The sequence below is a fragment of the Lynx canadensis genome, chromosome X (genome assembly GCF_007474595.2).
Source record: "Lynx canadensis isolate LIC74 chromosome X, mLynCan4.pri.v2, whole genome shotgun sequence".
Lineage (NCBI taxonomy): Eukaryota > Metazoa > Chordata > Mammalia > Carnivora > Felidae > Lynx > Lynx canadensis.
In genome coordinates, this window is record NC_044321.2 from 95287620 (window position 1) to 95302577 (window position 14958).

Sequence of the window (14958 nt, forward strand, 5' to 3'; positions counted from 1 at the left end):
GGACACAGCACAGGATTGCCAAGTGGCGTTGGGGTCTCAGTTAAAGCTAGAAGACGAAGCATTTCGGCAGGCGCAAATAGTGTTCAGATTTCAAGGTCCCTCATCCTTGGCCACATGGATCTGTCCTCTCTCCCTTGGATTAGTTTGTACCCGGGAACGTGTGTATTATTTAGAGAAGGCGCTGTGTTCCTGAATTCCCCAACTTTTTACCTAAAACCACTTCCTAAACAGGACTCAGATCCAGGGGGGTTGGTAGATAAGCCCTGGTTTTGCTGTGACGACACTTGCGTGTGTTCATGGCGGCAATCTAGCTCCCAGGCAAACACAACTATGTGGATGTTACATGTGATAAAAACCGATCAGAAAAACTGTTTCAGAGCTGACAACGAAGAAAAAAACACTTGTCTACGAGCAGGCGGATGAAAATCACGGGGCTCAGGATTAAACCTCATGAGCAGGCGCGGCTCTAAAAGGGAGCAAGTGACAAAGGAAAACTAATTATAAAGGCACAAAGGAAAAACCATTGAGACAGTGAGGAAATATAGTTCAAGTGGCTCACCAGGTACTAGAAAGGAGAAAGACAAGTAAACTGCCCAGTTAAACAGGCTTTGAGAAGCCACACAGGAAATTACCTGGATGATGGTTCAAAAACAATGCCTTGCTGTTCCGAGAAGAAAGGGTCCCCGCGGGCGGGCGGGGACGGGGGGGGGGGGGGGGGGGGGGGGGGAGGGGGTGTCAGTTTAGAATCAGTTGCCCTCTTGGCCTAAAGCGCGGGCAAGGTTGCCCACTGTGCCCCACTCAGGAAAACAGCTGGACACCCATGAGTGAGGAGCGACAACTCTTATGACTGGCGGTAGCAGTGTGGCTCCTGGGGAAGAACCCCCGAAACATCCCATCGAAGAAGAAATTTGTTGGCGGGAGGGGGTGGGCCTCACTCTGCTTCTCTGCACGGGTTTGCCGCTGAGCGTACATTTTAACAAAGGCTTTGTTGCTCCAGCTATGAGGGACTCTCATGGCATCAACGTTAGGGGGAGCTACTTAGGAGGGGTCACCTTGTGCCCTAAAATCAGTCTAGATGCAAGGGGAGTCAGTCCTGCTTCCAGCCCTACCTTAGGGGAGAGGCGAGACCACCTACAGCTTCCAGGGGCAGATCCCTGCTAGCAAATCTCATTTTATAGCTCGTGCCACCAGCCTGACCGCCGGGCGCGAATTCTGGGAGCTCCAACTATTGTGCCCTGCCCCGCACCCCCAATCCCAGACACACACACCACAGGTGGCTTTCTGAATCTCCAGCGATAATACCTACCTTACCATGGGGGCACCTGGGGGGCTCAGTCGGTGAAGCGTCTGACTCCTGATCTTAGCTCAGGTCTTGATCTCAGGGTGGTAAGTTCAAACCTCGCACTGGGCTCTCTGCTGGGCATGAAGCCTACTTCAAACAAACAAACAAACAAACCTGTGGAGCACCTGGGTGGCTCAGTCGGTTAAGCGTCCGACTTCGGCTCAGGTCATGATCTCGCGGTTCGTGGGTTCGAGCTCCGCGTCGGGCTCTGTGCTGACAGCTCGGAGCCTGGAGGCTGCTTCGGATTCTGTGTCTCCCTCTCTCTCTCTCTCTGCCCCTCCCCCACTCACTCTCTGTCTCTCTCTCCAAAATAAACATTTAAAAAAATACCTACCGGGGCGCCTGGGTGGCTCAGTCGGTTAAGCGTCCGACTTCGGCTCAGGTCACGATCTCGCGGTCCGTGATTTCGAGCCCCGCGTCGGGCTCTGGGCTGATGGCTCAGAGCCTGGAGCCTGCTTCCGATTCTGTGTCTCCCTCTCTCTCTGCCCCTTCCCTGCTCATGCTCTGTCTCTCTCTGTCTCAAAAATAAATTAAAAAAACATTAAAAAAAATTAAAAAAAAAATACCTACCTTACCATGTTCCAGATAATCTACTAGGGGCTTTGCCTTCTTTTTTCCCCTGAAGAACCCTATAAAGTAGGTATGGCTGTTATCCCCGCTTTATAGATGAGGACATTGATGCAATGAGGTAAAGTGGTTTGCTTATTCCGTGAGCATTTGGCGTACCAGACCGGCGGTGATTCCTGACCCTTCTTCTTTTTTTTTTAATGTTTATTTTTGAGAGAGTGCAATCAGGAGAGGGACAGAGAGAGGGGGACAGAGGGCCTGAAGCAAGCTCTGCACTGACAGGCTGACAGCAAAAAGCCCGACGTGGGGCTCGAACTCACGAACCATGAGGTCACAACCCGAGCCGAAGTCAGAAGCTCCACCGTCTGAGCCACCCAGGGGGCCCCCAACCATTCTTTCTTCACGGGCCCCTCTGGTGAAATCAGTGGTTTCCCCTTCACAGAAAAAATGCGCCTCTCTCGCAGGCGCACGAAACATATTTAATTTCAAGGAGTTCAGGGATGTGGCCGAGGCCTGTGAGATTCGCATTTGAGCTCAGGACAGGTCGGGGCGACCATGTCTGCAGTTCATTCATGAAGCAACAGGTAGTACTTGGCATTTGTTTTGTTACGGAGCCCTGACCATCCACCCGGCACCTGTTCTAAGCACTTTACAAATACTAGCTCACTTGGGGCGCGCCTGGCTGGCTCAGTCCGTTGAGCGTCCGACTTCGGCTCGGGTTTATGATCTCGCGGTTCGTGAGTTCGAGCCCCGCGTCGGGCTCTGTGCTGACAGCTCGGGGCCTGGAGCCTGCTTTGGAATCTGTGTCTCCCCCTCTCTCTGCCCCTCCCCTGCTCATGCTCTGTCTCTCAAAAAATAAATAAACGTTAAATAGCTCACTTAACGCTCCTAACGTCACATGAGATGGGACCACTGTTGTCTCCACCTGACAGATGGGGAACCCGAAGCACAGGGGAGATGAAGCGACTTGCCCGAAGTCGTACATCCAGGGCACCGCCATGCTCTGCAGGGAGTGGGATCAGGGACTGGGCCCTGAGCGGCAGGGACACGGTCCCTGCCCCCCAGGTGCTGACATTGTAGTGGCCCCCAGCGGGTCAATGGACCATCGCAACGCGTTACGGTGTATTCCTCCCTCCGGCGGGGAGGCTGTGGCTGTGCTCCAGAGCGGGGCCGAGGGTTCCGGGCTCCAGGGCGGCAGCCAAGAGCTTGCAGGGACTCCCTTCTCAGGCCCAGGACCAAAGGAGCCAGACGGAGGGAGGGGAAACCCTTTCTGGTTGCGGGACCTCCCGTTCCGCTCCCGCTCTGCAGCCTGGAAACCAAACAGCTGGGAGTGAGGCTCCCCTCAGGCACTCCGGGAGCGGAGGAAGCAAGCAAGTGTCCTCACTCCTGTCTGGGGTATCAGAGCAGGGTGGGGTCCCTACAGGCCTGCCTCTTCCTTGCTCTCTCCCTGCAGAGACAGCGAGCTCCCTGAGGGAAAGCCCTAGGCTTGCCTGTGTCTCCATCATCCTGGCACTCAGTATGTGTTTCCTTCATTCATTCATTGAACCGATGTTTATTGAGCATCTACTATGTTACCTGGACCTCTACTAGGCTCGGGAATCAACAGTGACCTCCCCCCCAAATCCCTCTCTAACTGAGCTCACATTACAGTGGGAGGGCCACACAATAAACAAAATGAGCAACAAAAATATAGAGGGTCTTACAGGAAATCTGAAGCCAGGAAGGAGGATAGGAAGTATGGGGAAGTGAGGAAATCTTATTTTATTTCTTTAAGTTTATTTTGAGAGAGAGAGAGCAAGCGAGAGAGCATGGGAGGGGCAGAGAGAGAGAGAGAGAGAGAGAGGGAGAGAGACCCCAAGCAGGCTCTGCACCGTCAACTCAGAGCCTGACACAGGGCTCGAACTCATGAACCTCGAGATCATGAAACCAAGGGTCTGAGCTGAAACCAAGGGTCAGACGCTCAACCGGCTGGGCTACCCCGGTGCTCCGGAAGTGATTCCTCACTTTTAGATAGAAAAAAGCTATCCCTTTTAGACAGAAGGGACAGCAAGGACTTCTCTGAGAAAAGGACACTGAAGTCAGGACCTGAAGCAGGTGAGGGAGCAGGCCATGCAGATACCTGGGGGAAGAGTGTCCCAGGCAGAGGAACAGCAAATGCGGAGGCCTCAGTCAGGAATGTGCCGGGCATCTGTGAGAACCAGGGAGGGGACCACAGTGGCTGGAGCGCAGTGAGTCGAGGGGGATCGTAGTAGGAGTCGCGGGGTCAGAACGCACAAACAAGTAGCGGAGATCCGTGTGTGGTGGCCCGGAGCAGGGGAGCCAAAGTGGAAGCTCTCCAGATCCTGCTGGGACTTTCCCCCACAGGAAAGTCGGGGGGGGGGGGGGTGGGGGCAGGCCCCACAGGAAAGTCTATTAATAACTCATTCTCTCCCTTCCATTCCAAAGGCATGACCGGATGCCCTACCCCACCCCCAACCCCCAACCCCCCAGCCGCCCCCCGGGAGGACAGGCAGGGGCTTCCCGGAAGCTCCTCCTCCTTCCCAGGCCGGGATCGGGACTGACCTGGCAGGAACAAGCGGGGGACTGAGAAGGGACCGTTAGGGGCGCCTGGCCCGGCTCAGTCGGTAGAGCATGCCTAAACAAAACAAAAACAAAACAAGGACTCAATTCCCTTGTCCTTTCGGGCGCTAAGAGGGAGGGCAGGATGGGCTGGGGCCACCTGTTCCCTCTGGTCGTCCTGAGAGGAAAACACCTTTCGGTCAGCATCTTTAAACAGCCAATTCTCTTTCAAAGTCCTACTGTCCCCCTTCCCTCCCTCGCTCTGGTTCTGCCTTCAGAGGCAAGAGGGAGAAGTGGCCTTGCCCTCCTTTTGGGGCGTCTGTGTCTGAGGCCTGTGGCCTGCACTGTCCCCCAGAGACTCCAAAGTCAAACCCCTCTTATCTAGAAGAGGACATGTGGTTCTCTGGAGATTCTGCACACGAGCTTTACACGTTTCCGTATTACAAATATCTTTACCCACTCTGCGACTTGGCTATCGTACTCTCTTAATGGTGTTTTTTGATGAACGGAAGCTCTTAGCTTTAATGTAGCCAAATGTATACGTCTTTTATGGTTAGTGCTTTTTGTGTTTTGATTGAAAGGCCTTTCATTTCCCAAAGATAATGAAAACACTTTGCTATGTTGTTTTCTAGAAAAACTTTTTTATTAAAAAGTTTTTGGAGATTATTTATTTATTTTGAGAGAGAGAGAACGAGCGCAGGGGAGGGGCAGAGAAAGAGGGAGAGAGAGAGAGAAGAGAGAGAGAGAATCCCAAGCAGGCTTTATGCTGTCAGCACCCAGCCCAACTTGAGGCTGGGTCCCACGAACTGTGAGATCATGAGCCAAAATCAAGGTTTGGGTGCTCAACGAACTGAGCCACCCAGGCGCCCCTGGAAGTTTCTTTTTTAAGTAAACTCTACGCCCAGTGTGGGGCTTGAACAGATGATCCCGAGATCAAGAGTCCCCTGCTCTACTGACTGAGCCAGCCATGCATCCCCTAGTCTAGAAGTTTTTTTTATCTTGCTCATGTAGATCTGTGATTTTTTGTGAATGATGTGGGACAGTGGTCAAGTTTTCTTTTTGCCATATGGGAGATAATTGTCCTAGCAAAGTATACTGAAAAAGACAATCCTTTCCCTATGGAGGAGCAGTGGCACCTATGTTATCTATCTGTTATTACCTGTGTGGGTCTGTCTCTGGACTCCCTGTTCTCTTCTGTTGGTCTATTTGCCTACCACTGGGCCAATATCATATTGTTTTCATTACTTTCACTATATAATAAGACAATATCTACTAGACCTATCTTTCCACCTCGCTCTTGAAGAGTTCCTTGGCTATTCTAGGACGGTTTCCGTAGAACTTAAATTGCCTTGCCAAGTCTTCCCCCACACATACGCACACATACAACTGTTGAGATTTTTGAATGGGGTCTCATTGAATCTACAAATCGCTATGCAGAGAACTGACCCCCAATGTTATCAAGGCTTCCAACCCATGAATACAGTATATCACTCCATCCATTTAGATTTTCATTTTTCTCAATAATCTTTTGTAGTCTTTTCTCTTTTAAAAAATGTTTATTCTGAGAGAGAGAGAGAGAGAGAGAGAGCGCACAGGGAAGGGGCAGAGAGAGAGGGAGACAATCCTAAGCAGGCTGTGTGCTAGGAGATCTATCTGTAGGTATTTGAAAAAAATTTTTTTTTAAATCTCTATTTATTTTTGAGAGAGAGAGAGACAGAGTGCGAGCAGGGGAGGAACAGAGAGAGGGAGAGACACAGAATCCAAAGCAGGGTCTAGGCTCTGAGCTGTCAGCACAGAGCCCGACGCGGGGCTCGAACTCACAGACTGTGAGTTCATGACTTGATCCGAAGTTGGACGCTTAACCGACTGAGCCACCCAGGCACCCCTAAGCCTAGGTATTTTTTATGCTATTATAATGACTTATTTATTTTTTTAAGTTTCCAAATGCTTGTTGCTTATATAGGGAAATACAACTAGCTTTCCATATTGACCACATGTCCAGCAACCTATCTGAATTCATTCATCAATTCAAATGTTTATCCTTCAATTCTTTTGGATATTCTTTGTACACAATTGTGTTTTCTACAAATGATGACAGTGTTATTTTTTCCTTTCCAGATCTTTAACCTTTTTGTTTCTTTTTCTTCTTTTATTGCACTAAGATTTCCAATACTCTAGTAATGGAGGGAATCCTTGCCTCATTTCCAATTTCTGGAGGCAAGCTTTTAAATATGTAACTTGCTTTACAGTTTTTTTTATAGCTAGCTTTTATCATAATTAAGAATTTTTCGTCCATTCCTAGACCCTTATTCCCATATGTATCCTTACAATAAATGCCTATTCTTTAAGATAACTTGAGTATCTGTTCCTAATATCCAAAGAAGCCTGATTAAAACAATGATCATTTTGTCACTTTCTTTTAAGTATTTGTTTATTGAAAAATTTTTTTCATGTTTATTTATTTTGAAAGAGCGAGAGAGAGAGAGAGAGAGAATCAGCAGGGGAGGGGCAGAGAGAGAGGGAGAGAGAAAATCCCAAGCAGGCTCTGCACTCTCAGTGCAGAAACCAACATGGGGCTGGATCTCAGAAACCTTGAGATCATGACCTGAGCCAAAATCAAGAGTCAGACACTTAACCAACTGAACCACCCAGGCATCCCTTTTTAAAGATTTATACCTCTCCATTTTCTTAGTTCATTCCAGAATAATATTGAGTAATAGCAATGATGGCAAGCATCCTAGTCTCATTCCTGACATTAAAGAAAATGCCTCTAGAATTTCATCTAAATCCTATTTTATTATTTTTATTATTATTTGAGAGAGAGAGAGAGAGAGAGAGAGAGAGAGAGCATGCGCCAGTGGGGGAAAGGGGCAGAGGAAGAGGGAGAGAGAGAATCTTAAGCAGGCTCCACACTTAGCATGAAGCCCAACACAGGGCTCAAGCTCACGACCCTGGCATCATGACCTGAGTTGAAATAAAAAAATCAGACGCTCAACCGACTGATTGCGGTGTCCCATTTATTAATATATTTTTTTAGAACCTTAGCACATCTATATTCAGGATTTTTATATGTATATTTCTTGGTGAGACTGGTCCGGAATTGGGGAAAATGATCTTTTTCTATTCTCTGAAGGTTTAAGAACTATCTGTTCACTGAAGTTCTGCTAGGTCTCAATGACATAATCTTATCACCCAGAGATCACCACTGGTTAATATCTCACTGCATTTCCTTCCAGATCTTCCCCCGCCCCGTGTACGGGTGTGTGTGCACATGAACAGATATATAATAAACCAAATAAGATCACTCCGTCTACTGTTCTGACAGCTGCTTTCTTCAGCCAATAACCTCCACCATTTTAACGCATTTTCATCTCATCTAATATCACATATTTCTATTTTCCCAATTGACCCTGAAATGAGCCTGACAGCTGGTTTGTCCACACCATCACCCAATCTAGAAGAAAGGCATGAAGTGCATCTGGTTTGGAAAAGGAAAATTTTAAGGTTGCTGGAGGGGTGGTGGGTGGGAGGGATGGGCTAAATGGGTGACGGGCCTTAAGGAGGACACTTTTTGGGAGGAGCACTGGGTGTCATATGTGAGTGATGAGTCCTAAGTTCTAGTCCTGAAACCACTAAAAAAAAACCCTCGCGAATGAAATATACAACACAACAGGTGGAAGTTCAATAAAATATTAGGAGAGCTGAACATGGAAAAAGAAGAAAAGGAAAAATTTTCTAACAATTATATCTGTCTTAAAATGGAAATGGCTGTGTTGGGAAATTGTAAGACTGGAGGCTTTTTTTTTTTGTCTAATATGTCATGATTATTTTTTAATATAACTTATTGTCAAATTGGCTCACATACAGTGTGCAAAGTGTGCTCTTGGTTTTTGGGGTAGATTCCCATGGTTCATTGCTTCCATACAACACCCAGTGCTCGTCCCAACAAGTGCCCTCCTCAATGCCCATCACCCATGTTCCCCTCTCCCCAACCCCATCCACCCTCAGTTTGTTCTCTGTATTTAACGGTCTCTTATGGTTTGCCTCCCTCCCTCTCTGTAACTATTTTTCCCCCTTCCCCTCCCCCATGGTCTTCTGTGAAGTTTCTCAGGATCCACATGTGAGTGAAAACATATGATATCTGTCCTTCTCTGACTGACTTATTTCACTCAGCATAATACCTTCCAGTTCCATCCACGTTGCTGCAAATGGCCAGATTTCATTCTTTCTCATTGCCAAGTACTATTCCATCGTATATATAAACCACATCTTCTTTATCCATTCATCAGTTGACGGACATTTGGGCTCTTTCCATAATTTGGCTGTTGTTGAAAGTGCTGCTATAAACATTAGGGTTCAAGTGCCCCTCTGCATCAGCACTCCTGTATCCCTTGGGTAAATTCCTAGCAATGCTATTGCTGGGTCGTAGGGTAGTTCCATTTTTAATTTTTTGAGGAACCTCCACACTGTTTTCCAGAGTGGCTACATCAGGTTGCATTCCCACCAGCAGTGCAAAAGGGATCCTCTTTCTCTGCATCCTCACCAGCATCTGTTGTTTCCTGAGTTGTTAATTTTAACCACTCTGACCGGTGTGAGGTGGTATCTCAGTGTGGTTTTGATTTGTATTTCCCTGATGATGAATGACGTTGAGCATCATTTCATGTATCTGTTGGCCACCTGGATATCTTCTTTAAAAAAGTGTCTGTTCGTGTCTTCTGCCCATTTCTCCACTGGATTGTTTTTCAGGTGTTGAGTTTGTAAGTTCTTTATAGATTTTGGATACTAACCCTTTATCTGATATGTCATTTGTAAATATCTTGTCCCATTCCGTGGGTTGCCTTTTAGTTTTGTTGATTGTTCCCTTTGCAGTGCAGAAGCTTTTTATCTTCATGAGGTCCCAATAGTTCATTTTTGCTTTTAATTCCCTTGCCTTTGGAGATGTTCCAAGTAAGAAATTGCTGCGGCTGAGGTCAGAGAGGGTTTTTTCCTGCTTTCTCCTCTAGGGTTTTGATGGTTTCCTGTCTCACATTCAGGTCCTTTATCCATTTTGACTTTATTTTTGTGAATGGTGTAAGAAAGTGGTCTAGTTTCAACCTTCTGCATGTTGCTGTCCAGTTCTCCCAGCACCATTTGTTAAAGAGACTGTCTTTTTTCCATTGGATATTTTTTCCTGCTTTGTCAAAGATTGGTTGGCCATACATTTGTGGGTCCAATTCTGGGTTCTCTATTCTATTCCATTGGTCTATGTGTCTGTTTTTGTGCCAGTATCATACTGTTTTGATGATTACAGCTTTGTAGTAGAGGCTAAAGTCTGGGATTGTGATGCCTCCCGCTTTGGTTTTCTTTTTCAATATTACTTTGGCTATTCAGGGTCTTTTGTGGTTCCATACAAATTTTAGGATGGTTTGTTCTAGCTTTGAGAAGAATGCTAGTGCAATTTTGATTGGGATTATACTGAATGTGTAGATTGTCTTGGGTAGTATTGACATTTTAACAATATTTATTCTTCCAATCCATGGGCATGTTTTTCCCTTTCTTTGTGTCTTCTTTAATTTCCTTCATAAGTTTTCTACAGTTCTCAGCATACAGATCTTTTACATCTGTAGTTAGGTTTATTCCTAAGTATTTTATGGTTTTGGTACAATTATAAACGGGATCAATTTCTTGATTTCTCTTTCTGTTGCTTCATTATTTGTGTATAGAAATGCAACTGATTTCTGTTCATTGATTTTGTACCCTGCGACTTTGCTGAACTCATGTATCAGTTCTACAGCCTTTGGGTGGAGCCTTTGGGGTTTTCCATGGAGAGTATCATGTCGTCTGTGAAAAGTGGAAGTTTGACTTCTTTGCCTGTTTTGATGCCTTTTATTTCGTTTTGTTGTCTGATTGCTGATGCCAGGACTTCCAACACTATGTTAAACAACAGTGGTGACAGTGGACATCCCTGTCATGTTCCTGATCTCAGGGGGAAACTCTTTTTCCCCACTGGGATGATATTAGCTGTGGGCTTTTCATAAATGGCTTTTATGATGTTTAGGTACGGTCCTTCTATCCTTTCTTGAGGGTTTTTATTAAGAAAGGATGCTAGGGGCACCCGGGTGGCTCAGTGGGTTAAGCACCCAACTTCGGCTCAGGTCATGATCTCGCGGTTCGTGGGTTCAAGCCCCATGTAGGGCTCCGTGCTGACGGCTCAGAGCCTGTAGCCTGCTTCGGATTCTGTGTCTCCTTCTCTCTCAGCACTTCCCCCACTCATACTCTGTCTCTCTCCCTCTCAAAAAAATAAACATTAAAAATTTAAAAAAAAGGATGCTATATTTTGTCAAATGCTCTTTCTGCATCGATTGACAGGATCATATGGTTCTTTTCTTTTATTAACGTGATGTATCACATTGATTGATTTGCAAATACTGAACCAGTCCTGCAGCCCAGGAATGAATCCCACTTGATCATGGTGAATTCTTTTTATCTAGTGTTGAATTCGATTTGCTAGTATCTTGTTGAGAGTTTTTGCATCCATGTTCATCAGGGATATTGACTTGTAATTCTCCTTTTTTTGGGGTCTCTGGTTTGGGAATCAAGGTAATGCTGACTTCATAGAATGAGTCCGAAAGTTTTCCTTCCATTTCTATTTTTTGGAACAGCTTGAGAAGGATAGGTATTAACTCTGCTTTAAATGTCTGGTAGAATTACCCTGGGAAGCTTATTTGTTGGGAGATTTTTGATAACTGATTCAATTTCTTCACTAGTTAAGGGTCTGTTCAAATTTTCTATTTCTTCCTGTTTGAGTTTGGTAGTGTGTGGGTGTCTAGGAATTTGTCCATTTCTTCCAAGTTGTCCAGTTTGTTGGCATATAATTTTTCACAGTATTCTCTGATGACTGTATTTCTGAGGGATTGGTTGTGATAAGTCCATTTTCATTCGTGATTCTATTTGGGTCTGCTCTCTTTTTTTTTTTTTTTAAGCAGTCTGGCTAGGGGTTTATCAATTTTATTTATTTTTTCCAAAAAACCAGCTCTTAGTTTCACTGATCTGTTCTACTGTTTGTTTTTTATTCTATATTGTTTATTTCTGTTCTGGTCTTTATTATTCCTCTTCTACTGGCCTTGGGGTTTCTTTGTTGTTCTGCTTTCCATTTCCTTTAGGTGCGCTGTTGGATTTTGTATTTGGGATTTTTCTTATTTCTTGAGATAGGCCTGGATTGCAATGTATTTTCCTCTTAGGACTGCCTTTGCTGCATCCCAAAGGGTTTGGACTGTCGTGTTTTCGTTTTTTGTTTCTATATATTTTTTAAATTCTTCTTTAATTGCCTGGCTGACCTATTCATTCTTTGGCAGGATGTTCTTTAACCTCCTTGCACTTGGAAGCTTTCCAAACTTTTTCTCATAGCATTGTGATCTGAAGATGTGTATGGTATGATCTCAATTCTTTTATATTTATTGAGGGCTGCTTCGTGACCCGATGTGTCATCTATCTTGGAGAATATTCCATGTGCACTCAAGAAGAATGTGTATTCTGCTGTTTTGGGGTGCAAAGTTCTGAATATTATCTGTCAAGTCCATCTGGTCCAGTGTATCATTCAGGGCCATTATTTCTTTATTGATTTTCTGCCTAGATGATCTGTCCATTGCTAGAAGTGGAATATTAAAGTCCCCTGCAATTACCACATTCTTACCAATAAGATTGTTTATGTTTGTGATTGTTTTATATATTTGGGTGCTTCTGAATCGGGTGCGTAGACATTTATAATTGTTAGCTCTTCCTGATGGACAGACCCTGTAATGATTATATAATGCCCTTCTTAATCTCTTGCTACAGCCTTTAGTTTAAAGTCTAGTTTGTCTGATAGAAGTATGGCTACTCCAGCTTTCTTTTGCCTTCCAGTATCATGATAGATAGTTCTCCATCCCCTTTCAATCTGAAGGTGTCCTCAGATCTAAAATGAGTCTCTTGTAGACAGGAAATAGATGGGTCTTGTTTTTTTTATCCATTCTGATGCCCTATGTCTTTTGATTGGAGCATTTAGTGCATTTACATTCAGCATTATTATTGAAAGATATGGGTTTAGAGTCATTGTGATGTCTGTAGGTTTCATGCTTGTAGTGGTGTCTCTGGTACTTTGTGGTCCTTGAAACATTTCACTCACAGAGTCTCCCTGAGGATCTCTTGTCGGGCTGGTTTAGTGGTGATGAACTCCTTTAGTTTTTGTTTGCCTGGGAAAACCTTTATCTCTCCTTCTATTCGGAATGACTGGCTTGCTGGATAAAGGATTCTTGGCTGCGTATTTTTCCTTATCAATACATTGAATATTTCCTGCCACTCCCTTCTAGCCTGCCAAGTTTCAGCAGATGGGTTGGCTACTACCCTTACATGTCTACCCTTGTAGGTTAAGGCCCGTTTGTCCCTAGCTGCTTTCAGAACTCTCTATCTTTGTATTTTGCCAATTTCACTCTGTGTCCTGCAGAAAATCTATTCCTGTTAGGTCTGAAGGGAGTTCTCTGTGCCTCCTGGATTTCAGTGTCTGTTTCCTTCCCCAGATTGGGGAAGTTCTCAGCTATGATTTGTTCAAGTACACCTTCTGCCCCTTTCTCTCTCTTCTTCTTCTGGAACTCCTATGATACAGATAGTATTACATTTCATTGAGTCACTTAGTTCTCTAATTCTCCCCCTTGTGGTCCAGAATTTGTCTTTTTCTCAGCTTCATCTTTTTCCATAACTTTATCTTCTATTTCGCTTATTCTCCCCTCTGCCTCTTGAATCCTGTCACTGCCTCTAGTTTATTTTGCACCTCATTTACAACAGTTTCAAATTCATCATGAGTATTTTTTAGTTCCTTGATGTCTGCAGCAATAGATTCTCTGCTGTCATCTATGCTAAGATTAATGCCCAACGATTAATCTTATGACTATCATTCCAAATCCTGGTTCATTACGTTGTTTATATCTGTTTTTTATCAATTCTTTAGCTGTCATTTCTTGTGAAGAGAATTCTTCCGTTTCATCGTTTGGGCTAGTGTTCTGTCCCTTGTGTGTTTTAAAAGCTTGTTATTTGTCTTACACCTGCGAGCACTGCTACATTAAAGAGGGGTCAGTAAGACTGGAGACTTTCAAGCAAAGGCTGGACCAAATATGTGTCTGGGGGAGTGGCACAGGGAATTCCTGTATGTGGGAGGTTAGAGCTCATGATTTTTTAAGGTGTTTTCCACCCTTGAGTGATGAAGATACTAGGACTGATTTTCTACAAATTGTGTTACTGTATCACTTTTGCACTGGGTCCTTATCCCCTCCTGTCTCCTCAGGTACATTGCCCTGGTAATTCTCTCTCTCTCCTGCATTATCTCTTGGCTTTTTCCTCATCAGCATTCAAATATGCTGTTATTTCTCCTGTCTTGAAAATACCTACTGGGGCGCCTGGGTGGCTCAGTCGGTTGAGCGTCTGACTTCAGCTCAGGTCATGGTCTCGTGGTTCAGGAGTTCGAGCCCCACATTGAGCTCTGTGCTGACAAACAGCTCAGAGCCTGGAGGCTGCTTCAGATTCTGTATCTCCCTCCTTCTCTCCCCCTCCCCTGCTCATGCTCTATCTCTCTGTTTCTCAAAAATAAATAAATGTTAAAATTTTTTTTTAAAACAGAAAACACCTACTGTCACTTCCCACTACACACGCATTTCTCTTTTCCTTTCACAGCAAAACTCAAAAAACAAACAAACAAAAAAAAAAACAACCCACAATCATCTGTATTCGCTGCCTCTGATTCCTCTCCTCCCATTCTCTCTTGAACTCACTCCTGTCAGGCTTTTGCTCATACCACTCTATTAAATTGCTCTTGTCAAGGTCACCAATGACGTCTATTAAATGCAATACTCATTTCCAAGTCCTCGTCTTTCTTCCGCGTGCTGGTCATTTGCCTATTTGCTCTCAGAGCCATTTTCCCTCTTCTGCTCTGTTGTGTGGAACGGACGACTACATTTCCCAGGCGCCCTTCCCCTCTGACTTCCTGATGGGTTTGGCTAATGGGAATCACTGGCTGAAGACTGGAGAGTAGAAGCTGCGGTACCCCCTTCCTTTCCCTCTGTGTTGAGTGTCATCTCTGAAACAGTGACTGTATCTACTCTGTGACTCCCCCGGGATAGGCCTTCCCTCCATGGACCAAGCTCCTGCTGGGCCAGCCTTCCTGCTTCTGGGTGGTCCCTGATTCTGGACTTGAGTAACACCAAGGGAGGGGGGAGAGAGAGGAGAGAGGAGAGAGGAGAGAGGGGGGAGAGGGAGAGAGAGAGAGAGAGAGAGAGAGAGAGAGAGAGAGAGAATCCCAAGCAGGCTCCATGCACAGGTTGGAGCCCTATGTGGCGCTCAATCCCACAACCGTGAGATCATGACCTGAGCTGAAACCAAGAGTCAGATGCCCAACCGACCGTGCCACCCAGGCGCCCCAGGATTCAATCCTTGCACCAGCTCTCTTTTCTGTGTACACGTATGTCTTGGGGAATCTCATCCTG

At 45.4% G+C, this 14958-nt stretch overlaps 1 protein-coding gene across 1 annotated transcript in view; it reads right to left on the reverse strand.

Annotated features, from left to right (window-relative positions):
- Nucleotides 1-4471: 4471 nt before the first annotated feature.
- Nucleotides 4472-14958, reverse strand: part of CXHXorf56 (chromosome X CXorf56 homolog) — a 40844-nt gene continuing 30357 nt past the window's right edge. The window contains exon 9 of the transcript XR_003966582.1: nucleotides 4472-4544. The gene's annotated coding sequence lies outside the window, so the exon portion shown is untranslated. The remainder of the gene's footprint in view (nucleotides 4545-14958) is intronic.